Genomic DNA, 13,185 nt, shown 5'->3' with positions numbered 1-13,185 from the left:
TTTTTCAATGAATTGCATTGTAAGGACAAATTTTTCCGCAATAAAATAAATTTTGATTTTATATTATTTATTTATCCTTGCAATGGCATATATGAAAAATTGATGTTTGAATATTAGCAATAATGGATTTGGTTCTTATTATGTTATTTATGGAAAGTCGAGAATTTACCAAATAGGAAGAGTTTCTCATCGCCCAAGTTTCAATTGGACAGAAACTTTGAATCATGCAACTTGGTTGCACGATGAATGAGAAATTTCAAATTTTGGAAATTAGACTAATTCATTGACAAAGTGTCAAGTGAAGGACTAGGAGATCGAGTACACAAAGTTGTGTGTTGACCAAAGTCCACCATAAGAGTAAAAAAAGAGAGATATTCGTCATGATTTACTAAAGGTTTAGTAAATATGATTATGCTTATAAGATTAAGTGTAATTCTGAATTGATTGAAAATGTTTAAATCAATAGCAGAACGAATAAGAAGAATCAAGTGGGCAGAAAGATAAAAGTTTCTCTATTCTACGAAGAAGGGAGAGTACCTTTATGCTTTATGATAAGTCTTAATAATTAAGAACCATATCTCAATTAATCCTCTAAGTGAGTCTTAGTACAATTGCATGTCTAGGAAGAGGAATCAAGAATTGAAGAAATGGTAAAATCAATAAGTCAATCATACTTCGTTCTCAAAAATTAAGATTGTGAAATTGAGTGATAAGTGTTAAGAAGGTTTATAACAATCACCAAATGTGGAAAGTTGTGATGTCTTGGATAAGACAAAGACCAACTAAGACCAATTTATGAAGTGTTTTGATAAAAACTACACTAACTCTTGAATATTTGTTTGTCAAGAAATGTTTATTGACAAGAGAATATTATTTGTCAAGGAGTCAATGGGAGTATTATTGGTCTTGAAAGGTTTCAAGAACAAATCAAATAAACCTTATCGATTATCACTAGCACACGAGTTGAGGTTTACAACCTATCGTGTTGACATTATTTTGTTTTTGTGCCAATCCAATCGAGTTAATTATGCATGTGAGTCCTATGAGTTCTCATTTGAATGCATAAAAGGCAAGGACCTTGATCAATGGAAAGTACATTGATAAGAAAAAGTGAGCTGCTTAACTACTTGGAAGACATGGAGGGCAGTTGTGCTACCATAAGGCAAGAAATCGAGATTAAGAAAGTTCGATCCATATGAGTTTGAATTTGTCGTAAACTTTGGTTTTAACAAATTCACATGGATAGGAACACATACACCGTTTAAATCTAAGTTTCATAAGATTTCCTCCTTCATGAAAATGATTGTGAGGAAATGTTTTCACTAAGAAAGATTTTAAGAAGATAGTGATTGTAAAATTGCATTCTCGAATTCGATTATGGTTACGGTATCCCTTTCCATGATTTGAATTGAGAGGTTTGGCAATTAGTCTTAATTGTTTAGACACACATATGAACTATCTAAGGCAAAGGTGTATAAGTTCAAGAAGCCTTGATAAAAGATTATCAAAGCACTAAGTATTAGAAACATGAACTTAAGAAATTCAATAAGCATTGTTTTTCTGAAAGTTAAGCTGTTTCTGAATACATGGCAAAGCTAGTGGGAGCATAAGTGTTATGTTTATAATAAGCATCATGATAGTGGGAGCATAAATGTTATGATTGTATGATTATTAAGGCACGTATTGCAAGTTGGCAATATTAATTATAGAAAACAAGAGTTATACCTTGCAAAGTCGTAAGGGTTGTAAAGTTGTTTTGCTATAATTAATGGAGAGAATATTATGCTTTATTTCAAATCTAAAGGCTTAGGTTGTGGAATGTTAATAACTTAGTCAAAGAAACATAGTGTGTTCTTAAAATTTCGATTATGATTACGGCATTCCTCTTCACAAATCGAATTTTGAGAACATAGCAAATAAAACATTATGGCAAAAGATTGATAAAGTATCAAATCTTTATGTAAGACATTATGCATCATGTCCCATACGCTTCGGATATAGGATCGATTGCAAATGCTTTAATATTTGACCATTCTAAAATTTTCCAAATGTCTAGCGCATTTAGACGGAAAAAGGACTAGAATCGGTTTTGACTAAAATAATTAAACAACTATCACAGGACAATCCAAAGTTCGACGAGGATTGGTTGCTTGTGAGTAGTTGGAAGCATGGTATTAGATGGACCATATCGACATTATTATGAATAGAAAAGATTCTATTAAGAATGAGTTGTCATATGGAAAATATGGCAATGTTTTCATCTTGGATGGACCATATCGACATCATTACGAATAGATAAGATTTTATTAAGAATGAATTGTCATATGGAAAATATGGAAACGTGACCATATTGGGAATTGAATATTGAAAATATATGTCTAGATTAGAAACTTTTATGCAAAAGGATGTTCAAAGGAATGTACTTTGAGTGAGAGACATCATATCTAAGGAATTGTGTTGTAACAATCTCCGATAGAGGACTTTGTAATATCGTTGGCAATAGTCTTTGTGACTTTTTGTGCTATGACATTATGAAAAGGATCATTGCATAAAATGCTAGAAACTAACATATTCAAGAAGTGGCAAGAATTTGATATTCTTTCACTTATGATAAAGGATTTGGAGTTGTGAAATGAGAATGATTGGAAGTGTGTTCAATTTGATCTATTTCACAAAGTAAGAACCATAGGTAAACATTGTGTGCATGCTAAGAGCATGGGACAAGTGTAATAATTCAAGTAAGAAGTTGATTACCTAAAATGACAAATAATGAGTAATTGATATGGTGATAAATAAAAGGTGTTTTATTTATACTCAAAGGTTTGAGGCCATATGGGATTAGTATTATTCTTGTGTTTCACATTTGGATGTTTTGACTTCCTGAATAATTTAATTGGTTAAGAACTGTCAAATTATTCAAACGGACCACAGTCGTTCATATGTTGGAAGTAGATATGAAAGAAGACTGTCGTGAGTTGGTGTGTGGATTGTCTAAAGAGCATTAGACATAAGCAAATGTTTGCTGCAACGTTCATGAGTGCTTATGAATATGAATTTGAGCATTGGATTAAACCCACGCTCACTTGGATCACTCCATGAATTGTATCACGAGTGATTAGTGAGACGATAACATCTTATATTCTTGAAACCGAGATGTGTGAGTTGTATCTTGCAAATCGGTTGCACATTGATAATATGTAAACGCACTAGTAACTTGGTGTTATAAAACATATTGTTGAGTGTAATTCGGTGAGTGAGTGCAAGCAAGCATAGTATCAAAGTTTATCCATTCCTTTTATCCAATGTAGGATAAAAGCAATATCTTTGGGCCCCTCGATGATTTAGTGATGACAAACGTAAATGCTCGGTTGGGCTAGGGCTAATTTGATTTGTTCAATTAGTCAGTCGTCATAAATCGGAAGTCGAGATATAGTACAAAGTGAATGATTTGAAATCATGTCTCATATGATATCTAGAATGGAGGAATATATGATCCCTTATCTAAAGGACACGCGTATCTGATAGGATCAGAGTTGACAACGGCTTTGGAAAGCTACGATTGCAGATCAGGATCTGAAGTCATACGCATAATAGTTATTAGACTTATCCAAGTGGGAGACTGTTGGATTAGTGTCTAAGTCCATAACTATTTTGGTATGTACTTGACCCGATGGTGCATGGTCCTTTTGGGTAGCCTTCACCAAAGCAACTTGATAGGATGAATTATGGAGAGAAAGGATTAAATATGATTTATTAATATATTATGAGAATAATATATTAAAGGAGAAATCATATTGTTTAATTAATATTAGTCAAGAATTAATTGGTAATTAGTTTTGTGACTAAAAGAGATTAATTAAACTTAAGGGACTAGAATTGTAATTATAAGATAATTGCAATTTGGGCCATGGATTGCCTTATATTAAGGAGTGGACAAATTCTATGGGGAAACCCAAGAAGAAATCGTCCAAGGCCTTAATTAATGGACTCCATGGGTTGCTTAGGGCTTAAGCATCCAATTTAGAGTTTCCTTGTTAGATAACCCTAATAGCCTCACTATATATAGATCCCTTGTGACCCAAAAACGTGGCTAAGACTTCTCTAGGGTTTGTGGACATTTTTGGGCAGCCTTCATCCTCTCTCCTCTTCATCCTCTTGCTTATGGTGTTTGTGAACCATTAGAGGAGTGACATTTGTGACTTTAAGCTTTCTAAAGTCAATACAAGGAGGAATTGGGATTGTTATTGCTACATAACAATCAAGGTAATATCTTAAACCCATTCTCTTCTTAAGATGACTACTTGAATGCTAGAATTAGGGTTTAGTGTCTTGGATAACTTTCATGTACAATAGAGAAACCTAGATCCAAGCATTAGGGTTTCTATGAGCACATAGGATGTTCTTATTACCAAAACCCATCACTACCCTACTAGGTCCTGTCGTGCCAAGTCCTGCTGTACTGGTTGCTATCCTCCCTAGAATGGGAACACTCTTCCTCGCCGTCCTCCGAATACGTAGCCCATAAACTGGTGGCTGTGACAACACCGATGCAGGCGATGCCTTGCGTTGCTGACTCGGAGCGTTGTCATTGCTGATCTGCACCGAGTTTCCTGTATCTTCCGTGTCTTCCGAGGGGTCTTCCTCCACCAAGGCGGGGGGATCACGTCGAGGGATAACAGTGACGTAGTTGGACTCATCAGCTGAGGCTGTAGCGTGAGAAGATGACGAGTCGACATAGTGGACTGAGACATAGTTTCAATGAGATATGAAATAAATGACAATTTTTGCCTATAATATGCAATGCTTACCCACACCAAAGTTAACCTTTTTGAATTTTTGAAATAAAGTTTTCTCAAATATTTTTGTTGAACATATTCCCATTATAATTAGCTCAGGCTTTGTATAAATCTTCCCTTAATTAAACATAGGTGATCAGGCTATGTTTAATTGAGGTACAACGATACAACTCCCGACCTAATTATACTAGTAATATGTTTGATGTAAAAAGATTTTCTTTATATGTTTTGGTTATAGGTTCTATTTTCTTAAAGAAAAACCAATGTTCTCTATAACTTTAGCTCTGATACCACTTATGTCACACCCCGCTAAAGCGGAAACGCAAGATATGACAGCGATAACGGTTTCATTGCAAAAGATAAAGATACATCACCATAGCAGTATTTAAAAGTTTACAACCCATAGCTTCAAAAGAAACAAAATACAAGATTTTCCAAAACAACATGGTTCATAAATAACTTCCACATGATGCAACATGCTCTATGATGATGAATCTTTATATCCACTTACTAATTATTTCTTGAAAAAACGTGTAAAACGAGCGTCAACTATGAAAATAGTTGGTGAGTTCACAAGTTTATAAAATCAAGATTTGGAATAAGACTTTTCATAAATACAAGTACATTGCTTTAATGAGAAACAAAGTTCATTGCTATATTGAGAAACAAAGTTGATTGCTATTATTGATAACAAGTTTATTGCTATAACGAGAAAATAGATTGTATATGTATGAGCAAACAATGAGTCTCAACCAAACCTATGACTGAAGCCCTATCGAGATCTATGCTTATGCGTTCCATAGATGAATATGGTATCATGCACTCCAGCAATAGGGCGAATGAGGAGTTGTCAATTCCTAATAGCGCTATCCATAATGACCATTGGCTCAAAGAGTTAATGGTTAGAGATAAGGGAAGGGCCTCACTACGTTAAGTTCTCATGTTCCGTGTTGCATAGACATACATAGAGAGACATAGAAATACAATAGCAATCATGTTTGACACAAATCAATTTAAATACAACATTCAAATAATAGTTTTTCGGGACATGCTTTTCCATCCCAAAACATAAAAAGTAAAAATAGGGGAGTGCATGAATACTCACAATACGCAAAATATAGCAACAAAGTTTCATACAAGTCAAAATAAATACAACGAACATAAAAATAGTTTAGGACATGCTTTTCCACCCCAAAACATTTAAAAACCGAAAATAGGGGATTGGTGAATACTCACAATGTTTCGAGTAGATACAAGTGGAGCCTTAGAATACACCAACGTCTTAATACCGGGATCCTACGACATCAAACACACACTAGTGAGTTTTCATGTCGAAATCTAATGCTAATATACTAAACTATAGATATAGTGAAATGCCAATTTATGTTCTAATATTGGATTTTATATTAATTGGTTACACTTTTTCTGAAATGATGAAATTCTACAAGTCATGCGACTAATACAACTTTGGGATATTAATTTTCCAGATTTAGTAATATAAATTTAAGGGTGTTTCAACTCATTTAAAGGTGTTTTAAATTCCTAAATATGTAAAATATTATCAAATAGTTTCCAAAAATTGTCAAACCTTGCACTTTTCATTCTAAATACAATAGAGGTTTTCCAAAAAATTTTCCTTGAATTTTTGATATGGTTAACTATTTTCCAAAATTTTAAGCCTTCATAACAATATAAATTCACGAAAAATAGCATTCAAAGATATTTTTCAGTGGGTATTTCTATTCTTCCTTGTTTTATCCCCTTAAATAATCATTAATTGAAGAATAAATAATAAAGAGTTAAAATAAATTACCAAAAAATTTTGTAACATCATTTATAGTGTAAATAGTCTGGGAAAAATACCAAAAGTGGTTTTCATATTGTATAATCCGGTTTTGGGTATTTATGTGTATTTATGTGTATTTAAGTGTATTTAACATTAGAAAATAGGAGAAAAATAGTATACAGTAGAGAAAAATCTTCAAAATTTTTATGTAACCTCCTAATGTACAACATGATGTTCTGGTAAATGTTCATGAATTTTGGATAATCAGAACTATTTTTCCTGTTTTTAGGCCATTCTAATTACCAAATATTGGGAAAAATAGGAAGGCATGACGAAAAATTCTGAATTTATTGTTTTCGAGTCTCCCGCCACAGGTAGGAGCTGCGAAAATTGTTAGATAAAATTTTCACACTTTCTAAAGTGGTTTTGTGATTTATTGTACCCAAACAAAAAGAAAATCGAAAATCATACTAAAAAGCAACATAAATCGATGAAATTTAATTAGAGGTCATTAATCACCATAGGGGTCATCCACGAAGTTATTCCGGATTTATAGACGTCTAGAAGTATTTTATGTGATTTATGCCCTTGTTTTCTTGCAACAATTTTAATAAATCATGGAAATGATAAAAACTCTTGAAATTTTCCAGATGTTCATATCAACTTAATGGGAATCTGGAAAAATTTTGATTTGAACCGAAAAGAACTTTTAGATATTTTTATAGACAAAATCGTTTACATGCACTATTAACAATGTACTTTGATCATCAAGCTCTTTAGCTTGGTCTTCATCACATGCATCACGGTTTGAAGACCATGCATGGACATATGTTTGTCATAGTGATGCTTTTAAAGGAAATACTTGAATGCATAAGGTGTATGAACCTTTAAAACTTGTAAAAATCCGAACTTTAGTGTTTGACATAGGTTTTGGTCCTTGGATTTCACCATTAAACAACATGCATGTTGTTCTTGGGTGAAACCCTACCACCATCATCATCAACCTCGACATTCATGAACATGTTCATGAATGTTCATAAAGAATGGTGTAAAAGGAAGAGAAATACAAGGAAACCCTTTAAAACAAGAAGGAAAAGTAAGGGAGGGTGAAAGATTTTCGTGTATACCTTGAAGAATAACCTTAGAAGATGAAGATTTGAGTGTGGAGAGGTGTTCTTGACTGAAAATTTTCGTTAGTTTAGAGAGAGAGGAAGAGAGTTTGAGAGTTGAAAGGGTGGAGTGTGACAGAGAGTGAAGAGAGAAGTGGAAGAGTGGGGAATAAGTTTTTAATGATTGAGTTTTGGGAAGAGAGAGAGCATGGGGAGAGGGGATGGCCGGATTTTGTGAGCATTAAAGCCTCCTCTCTCCTAAATTCAAACTTTATAAAATTCTCTCCTTAATTTTTATAAAACCCTAATTTTTAAAAGTGTTTATTAAAGCAATTCTTGATTTATTTAAAAATCTTGTTTTTAACTAATAAATTATGATTAATGTATGATAATTTAAATTTCTATTTCATTGATTATAATCCATAATTTGATTAATAAAAATTTGATATTAGGAAGTTTATAGCCAATTTTATAAAGTTTTTAAGCTTTAGGGTTTATAAATTTGTATTTTTGGCTCTTTAGGATTTTTGGAACATTATTTGATATTCACCATCATATTGGAATGTAATTAGAATATTCTAATTTATTTTTAGGGTTTTATACCCTTTTTAAATTGTAACAAAGTTTGAAGTTTCATTATAATTATGATATTGGCATTTCCTATTGTAGTTAAGTAACTTACTAGAATCGTAAGAGTCAAGTATATTAGTCCTAGATCTTCGTTGGATCCTAGTTTATGCAAGATTTGACCTAATTTATACTACTAGGCCATGGCATGTTGTGCATGAATGGTTTTTATAAAGATGCATGAGTCCAAGAATGACTTGAATTAACAGTTCTCACAAAACGAAACAAATCCATTTTCCAATATTGCTATCAATGGAATCATATAAACAACAAATTTTCACAAATTCCATTGTAAGGATACTTCGAACAAATAAAATCAAAAGTTTTCCTTTTATTTTAAAACTTTGTGGAAAAACTTATCCTTACAGTGCAAAAGCATATGAAAAACTTCTTGTTATCTATTCCTAAGCAATATATCATAACTCCTAAGCAACAACTCAAAATTCTGATCACCGAACCATGCGATCGAAATCTATCTTCGCGATCAGAATCAACATATACTTCCTTTAACTTTCTTCACTTTTCTTTGATTCTTAGAACATCAACATGTAACCCAGTCACATCATGTAATAAGAATCTCAAAATAGAAACTTAACAGAGTTAGATAGTGAACTTTACCTGAAGTAGAGTGAAACTTCTTGACTTGATCAACCTTATGATCTTTGAGGTAAATAGGCAGCTTCGCAATCAATGCCCCTTCCTTTGGCAATAGATGTTGGGTTTTGAGCAATCTAACACCTCCTAAGTGTGCATGCAACCCTAATAAACCTTGAATCTATGTTTGTCTAAATACATGCAAAATAATAATTTTTCCAAGGTTTATAACCTATCTAACATGGCATGGGGAACATTTCAACATAAAGAGTTAGAAGGGATTACATACCTTTTTGATGAGTTTGGTTCTTGAGGAGTTTGAGGGCCAAGCACCAATAGTGTGAATGCCTCAAATGGAATCACAAAACACCACAAACTCTTGGAAAGCTTTTAGAGAGAATACACACTTGTATTTTCGGCCACACACAAGCACACACACACACTAGTTCACTAGTTACACTTAGGCTATACATAGGCTCCATTTCATGCTCCATAAGCATGCTTATATAGTGTACATGATTAGGGTGAAACCCTAATAACCCATGACTTTTCCTTTCCAAGGATCCATGGGTTAAAAGCTCCATGGATCATCCATGGACTTCCATATAAGCCTAACCCATTAACAAAAGAGCATTAGCCCACACTATATAAAACCAATAGCCCATAATCTAATTAGTCTTCCTTTTAATCTCTAAATTAATTCTTAATTAATTTAAGACTAAAACTAATTAAATAACATGACTTCATATTAATATATTATAACATATAATATATGAATAATCATATGTGTATAACTCTCATAAAATTATCCATAAATAGTTGGGATGAGATGCAACCCAAATGGACCATGCCGGGTCGGGTGCAGTATATACCAAATAAGTTATGGACTTAGACACCTTATCCAACAGACTCCCACTTGGATAAGTCTAATAACTATATTTGCGTATGTTACTTCAAGAACCAACCAGCAATCGTAGCTCTCGAAAACTCCGTTGAACTATGAAGACTCTGTTGAACTATGAAGCGCCATTTTAGATAAGTGATCATATAATCCTCTGTCCTCATGATATCAGCCGGACAAATACATGGAACAACGTCGTACTTATTGTCCAGCAATTTGTTTCCCAGTTTTCGATTTGTTTGACAAAGAACTTAGTCGAACACATCAATTTAGTTCTGACCGGCCGGTACATAGGTCACAACAAAATCATCGAGGGGCTCAGATATCGCTTCTATTTCTAGAAGGAACATATAAACTTCAACTTATATGCTTGTTCTACTACTTGTTGAATTGTACACAAAGGCAGGTTTTATAACATCAAGTTACTGATGCGTTTACGTGCAATCAATGCACAACCAACTCATAGGTAACAACTCATATCTCTAGGTTTGAAGATTTATATGATATTACCGTCTCACGATCACTCGAGATAAATTCCATGAAGTGATACAAGTGAGCATGGGTTTAATCCAATACTCATAACTTATGAGCACTCATGAATGTTGTAGCAACCATTGCTATGACTAAACCCATTTAGCCATCTGCAAACCCGATTCATGACAGTCTTGATTCATACCTACTTCCAACATATGAACGACTGTGGAGTGTTTAAATAACTTAGTCATTCGAAAAGAATAACCTAGCTATTTTGGAAGTCAAAACATGCAAAGTGAAACACAATAATAATCGAATCCAATATGGTCTCAGAACCCTTTTGAATATAAATAAAACCACCTTTTATTTATCATCATATTGATTACACATTATTCAATGTTTCAAATAACCAACTTAAGACTTGAATAAAAACAACAGTCTCCCATGCTCCTAGCATGTACACTTTGTTTTCTAAACAATAGTTATGCCATACTCCAAGTATGCACACTATGTTTGTCTATGATCCTTACATTGTGATGTAGATCAATTGAACATGATTCCAATGATACTCATTTCACAATCCCAAATCCTTACCGTAAATGTAAGAATTTCTAATTTCTACCATTTACCAAAAATCTGTTAGACTTAAAACTTATATGCATTGATCCTCTCATAATGATTATGCGCAAGGTCACCAAAACCTTGTCATTAGTCATTACAGAGGATTCCAAAGGAGATCAACTCTATGGAAACGAAGTCTCAAATTCAAAGTACATTGCTTTGAACATCCTTCTTGCGTTAAGGTTTTCTAATCTTGCATAGATTGAATAACTTCCACTTATGGAGACATTTCCATAGTCCCATTTTGACTATCACTTCCGAACAAGAGTTACTTCGTTTCAGAACATGTCACTACGGTCCTTTCCGACAACTTACATTATACTTCCAACTTTCCCTGAGCAACCAATCTTTGGAGAACCTCAGATTTGTCCTCGACAATTGCTTAATCACTTTAGTCGTATCCAGTTCTAGACTTTTCCCTTCTCAATGCCTTAAGCATTTGGAAAATTTAGAAAAGATGAATATTATAGCACATGCAATCGATCCTATATCCGAAGCATATGGGACACGATTCATGATGTTTGACATAAAGACATGATACTAGACCAGTCTTTTGCTACAATATTTTTATTTGCCATGTTTTCAAAATTTAACTATGAAGAGGGATGCCGTAGTCATAATTGAATTTTGAGAACGCAATATATATAGAATTTCCTTAAGTCGAACCATTCAGACATAAAATTCATATATATTTCCTGACTAAAGATGATTAAAATCTCAATCTAAGCTTCTAGAATTGAAATGAAGTATAATTTTCTCTCCCTTAATTATAGCAAAACAACTTTTCAACCCCTGCAACTTCACGAATTGAAACTTTGTTCTCTATAATTAACATTGCTAACTTGCAACACTAAACGTAATAATCATGCTCCCACTGACATGATGATTATCAGCATAACACTTATGCTCCCACTAGCTCTGACATATTTCCAGAAATCTACTGGACTTCTGAAATTTAGATTGATACACCCTTTCTTAAATAGCTCACATGTGTGTCTAAACAATTTCCAGAACTATGAAAAGGGATGCCGTAATCATAGTCTCAATTGCTTAGGCATTTGCCATTTCTCACAAGTCCATGTTAGTGCGTCGGTTAACCACACACGCTCCACTAACGACTTTTGAAAATACAAATAACACAATTGATATCTACGTAAAATCTACTTAGTGAAAGCGTTTCCTCACCATCATTTTCATGAATCGGAGAGAAACCTTATGACACTTTGATTTTATAGTGTATGAGATTCTATCCATGTGAATTTATCAAAACCATAATCACAAGATAAGGTTAGTGACAAATTCAGCCTTACATGGATTAAACTTGTTCAATCTTAGTTTCTTGTCACCTTGGTAGCACAAGGCCCACCAATGCTTCCAAGTTGAACTCCGATAACTCACAAGCAAATTCAACTTATTTGAAGTAGGTACAGAATAAGAATTATGTCAACACGATAGGTTGCAAACCTTAAGTCGTGTACTAGTGATAAATTACAGGTTTTACTCTTGATTAAATCTTGAAACTCTTTCAGGATCTTTGAGGCTCCCACTGTCCCTTTGACATATAAGTTTCCCCAGTCAAGAACCTTTCCTTGACAAAACAAATATTCAAGGGATAGTGCGGATTCTTATCAAGACTAAAACTTTACACAATCGGTCTTAGTTGGTCCGTGTCTCATCCAAGATGTCACAACTTACCAATCTCAAATGTACAAGAGTAGAAAACATTTTACTCTTACATTTGACTAGTGTCAATAAATATTCCTTTATGTCACTCAAGGTTACAATCTTGGAGTATGACTCTAAGAATTGTTTTGGAACGAAGTATGACTCATCTTCTTGATTTTAACCAATGCAGCAATTCATGACCTCTCTTCTTAGCCATAACAATGCACTAAGACGTCCTTAGAGTATGAATTTGTGATATGGTTTGATAATCATTAAGATGATCATGAAATATGATACTAAAGTACTCTCCCATCCTTTCAGATTTGAGAAACTTTTATCTTTCTGCCTAATTTGATTCTTCTCATTTGTTTTGTCATACATTGTAACCTTTTCTATGTTACAGAATTATACTTAACCTTATAAGTATAATCACATTTACTAATCTTTAGTAAATCATGACAAATCAATCTTTGTGGTGGACCTTGACCACCACACACCCAGTGTACCTAATTCCTTAGTCCTTAAATTGACTCACATATACATGTGATCAAATAATTAGTCTTAATTTTCAAAGATGAAAATTCTCATTCATCATACAATACAACTTGTATG

This window comes from Lactuca sativa, chromosome 8 (assembly GCF_002870075.4).
Source record: "Lactuca sativa cultivar Salinas chromosome 8, Lsat_Salinas_v11, whole genome shotgun sequence".
NCBI classification, from domain to species: domain Eukaryota; kingdom Viridiplantae; phylum Streptophyta; class Magnoliopsida; order Asterales; family Asteraceae; genus Lactuca; species Lactuca sativa.
Note: the sequence above shows the minus strand (reverse complement) of the source record.